Here is a 4,256-nt window from a genome sequence, read left to right on the forward strand (position 1 = left end):
AGAGAAAGGGAAGTGAGAAAGCACCCTCAAAAAAGAATGGTCACAATGCAGTCCTTTGTCCTCCATCTTTCCTTTCAGGATTTCTGGCACGCTCACACATGTACCCAGTGTTTCTCCAGCTGCAGGTCTGAACTTGAACCATGCAGTCAGTCATGTGGGCTGGCCTACCTCAGGTGCTTTTTACCAATCAAGTTTAAACACTGAAATTCAGCAAACAAACTCAAGTAATCAAGAGATACTGAAAAGGCATACAGAAGCTTCCAATAATACTAACAGATAGGGTTAACAATGACAAGATAACAAGTTTGGAAATGATGACCATTTATAGGGCAAAGTACTTCTGGAAAAGACATCAATAATGAAAATACAACAATTGCTACAAGGCACTATTTTAGATGTTAGATACCTATTTTATTTAGCAGTTACCAAAATAAAACCCCTGCTCTAAAGTAACTCACATCCCAGTGTAGGCAGTCAATGGCAAAACAAAATAAATAGGTAGTATAAAGGCTAGAACAAAAAACCTGAGAGAGAAAACGATGGGGACAGGTCCTAACTTGGAGACTTGAGACGACGTATGAGTTGAGACCTGAGCTAAGTGGGGGAACAAATCAACTCGGTACAAATCAGAATAAACCATCTTAATGGGGAGACCAACCAATACAGAGATCAAGAAATATTCTTTAGAGCAATCTGAAAGCAGCAGTGAAAAGTGTGAACAGAACAAAAATAGCTCAATGGGAAGTGCCACAGTTGGGACAGAGGTGTGAGTACATTTACCCAAGATAAAGGGGAGGGGTTATATAATGCTATCAGTGCAGAAGGGTTGACCTTGGCTTTACGTATTTTAAGATCAGGTAATCTATTGATTGGTTGGAGATGAGTTCAGCCGGGTAGCTGAAGATAAAGGTAATCAGCCCATAAAGGGAAAAAAGTAAAACTAGTCAAGTTAGTAAGACAAATGACTGAAACCAAAATTCATATGAACAATACCACAGAGATTCCAGAAAGTAAAAAGAGTTGGCAAGAGACAACACCTGAGCAAAGAAAATAAATAAAACCACCACCACTAGACTAAGTGTATGTAGTGAAACTGAACACAAAGAGACCAAGCAAAGATGTGAAAGTAAACAGAAAAAGAAGCAAGTAACCAGTGACAGTTCAGAACCAGATCAGTCTACAGGTTGGAACCCCAGTTAATAGTCGTCTACAAGTATGATATAACCCACACACATCAGCCAGATAAAGTATGTATATTATCAGTGCAATCATTTAATAAAATCAGTGAGCTTGAGACTGTTCTGCCTCTTCAGTTTAATATTTACATCAAGAACAAATGTAGAGTAGAACACAGTTTTAAAAATTTAACCCTAGCTTCACAAGTAATTTTATCTTTCATCTTGTTAAACAGTTGATATCCTATCTCTGGCTCTTTATTAACATACTTTTATATACCAATTCAGGAACACTTAAAAATATATCTTGCAGGCTGGCCCTATCACCTAGTGGTTAAGAGAGCCCTACTTGACATGACCAAGAGGAACTCAAATCCTGGCCCAGGCAGCTTTAAAATGTGTGTGTGTGTGTGTGTGTGTGTGTATCAAAAACCTCAGTGGGAGAGAAACAGAAGGGATTGTGGCTATATTCCATGGGATTGGGGAAGTTATCCCTCTCTGGAGTCCCTGACAATAAAAAATATATGTGTGTGTCTATCTATCTATCTATCTATCTATCTATCTATCTATCTATCTATCTATCTAAAATCTTTTCTTGTTAAGTAATGAACTCAAAAAATTTTTAAGAAAGATTTTTGCTATAGGACAGGTGTACATGCCAGAGAGAAAGAGACAGTAAAAAACCACTCCCCAGGGGGATGGCCACACTACAATCCTTTCTCCTCCATTCTCCTTTTGGGCAAGCACACACTCACACCCAGCATGAGTTTCAAGCCTCCAGGACTGGGACTCGAACCACAGTCAGCATATGGGAGTCCAGCAATGTAACCATTATACCATCTGCTGGTCCCATGAACTCAAAATGTTAACAATTAACCTGCATTGAACAGACACGTTTGCATTTCAGGGAAAATCTTAAAAAAGAAAATCTCATGAAGATTAGTTGCTCTTCCAAATCCTCACCTCCTTTAAAAAGCTGTTTCACATCTATAAAGCTCTGACAGTTACATATGGTCCAAAGATCACTTTCTATTTAGAAAGAGTAATATAGTACAAACATAAGAACTGTGCCATTTTGAAAAATCACCATAATCTGTGCAAATCCGGTGGCACATAATCTACTCGAGTCTTTCATACAAAAACGGATTACAAAAAAAGATCATATATATAACCTACAATGTTATATTAGACTTATGTTAAGGTTCCCATTTCAGTAAGTTACTAACTCTTAATGAATGAAATAACTCAAAATCATTTTCTATAGTGGCAACGTCTGAAACTAAATCTCTAACATACCCTAAACAAAAAAACATTTTCTTTATAAGCAAACAGGCCATGACATTTAGTAAGAATCATTTATTGTATTTAAAGTGGCAGGTTAATTGGTACAGTACTATGAATAATCTCTCATCCTTGAAAAATTAAACATAAGTGAATTAAAATAGCAAAGCAGAATGAGCAGGTAAAAGACAAAAAATAAGCATATTTTATAGAGAATGTTCCCTGTTATATCTATAAACTAATGTTCTTCTCCATCGTGTCACTCATGGCATATTCCTCTTCTACATATTTGCTGACTTCTTACAAATAATGAATATCTTCTTCAATTAGTAAATGTTACATACGGTTTTAGATTTTTTTCATTCAACTTAGCTAATTAGTTGGCTGAAATACGTAGCACTGTTTAAAAAATTAAACCCATTCCTATGTCTCCAAAAATGCAATACTGTTGTATGAAATTTGTTTAACAGAGCATAATGCATAAGGCTCAGTCTCAGAAATTATAAAATACCAACTCTAATCCTTTTACTGTATTAATATTATGATTTCAGTAAGCATTATAATTTTTAGGCAAGTGCTAGCCTGTGGAATGAAATGATCATTTATACTAAATGTAAAGTGAAACAGCTTTAAAAAATGAGTGCTAGCAGTAAGTTCTTTCATCATCTTTACATCTGATTATAAATTAAATGTTTAAAAATTACGTGATTCCCTCACATGTGATTTCATACGCAAGGAAAGAAACAGATCATTATTCTTCAGGGTAACTAATTAAAAAAGAGATTTTAAACAAGAACCAAAAAAAACCCCCAGAAAGCTTTGATTTGTATACACAATATAAATTTTAGACGTAATTGAATAAAAGAAAAATATTTAAAAACACAAAGCAAATATCTATAGATTGTTACCATAGCTAATCAACAGGAACACGTGTAGAAATATTATAGGTATATTTGTCAAAATTAAGATTTAAATTTCTTACATTACAGCATACATTTACAAATGTGTGCCATATGACTCAGAAATTCCCACTAACAAAATAAAAATCTGTGAATAAATATAAGGCATCCTAAAATAATATTTGCAGGGAGCCAAAAGTGTCCAACAAAAATTTCTATTACCTAAGTTTTACTTCATAGATAGATTCATAGTCTTCAAAACAGATTTAGTTGTAGTGCTACATATTACCAATATTAACTGCTTACCAAAATATCCTTTTCCTGGCAGCTAAATGTTACTTTGAAAAAAAAAAAATGTTAAGTGCTTGAGGGAGTAAGAATGCAGCAGAAAAGTACAGGAGCCCATATATCCTTTTTCTTAAATTTAATTTGTCATATATAAGGTTTTTATATACAATCAGTGTGCATTGTAACAGTTTATATTAAAAGTCAATCAAGTTTTATCTAAAATGTTAACCTGGCTGCATAGCACATTTGACATTATTGCCCACATGAAAAGGGAAAACAAATGGATTTACAATAACTTTTGGCCATTTTGGGTTCTGAAAGTGTTCATACACCTACCCTTTTAAACCAAATGCATCTGAAAAAATGTTTCCAGAGCATGCAGTTTAGATTTTATGTATTATCTCACTTAAAAACTACAAACACAATATTGGACTAAAAAAGAAAAAAAGGGGAATAACATGTATCTAATAAAATCGTCAATATAAAAAGAGGACTAATGGAATTAAGTGGCCCCTTTCCCTGTTTTTACATTCTAGACAATGATTCCAAGACAAATCATTAAAAAGTGTTATTACACTGATTTTTTTTTTTTTTTTAAATAAGAAGAAGGCCT

The sequence above is a fragment of the Tupaia chinensis genome, unplaced genomic scaffold (assembly GCF_000334495.1).
Source record: "Tupaia chinensis unplaced genomic scaffold, TupChi_1.0 Scaffold000396_1, whole genome shotgun sequence".
NCBI classification, from domain to species: Eukaryota; Metazoa; Chordata; class Mammalia; order Scandentia; family Tupaiidae; genus Tupaia; species Tupaia belangeri.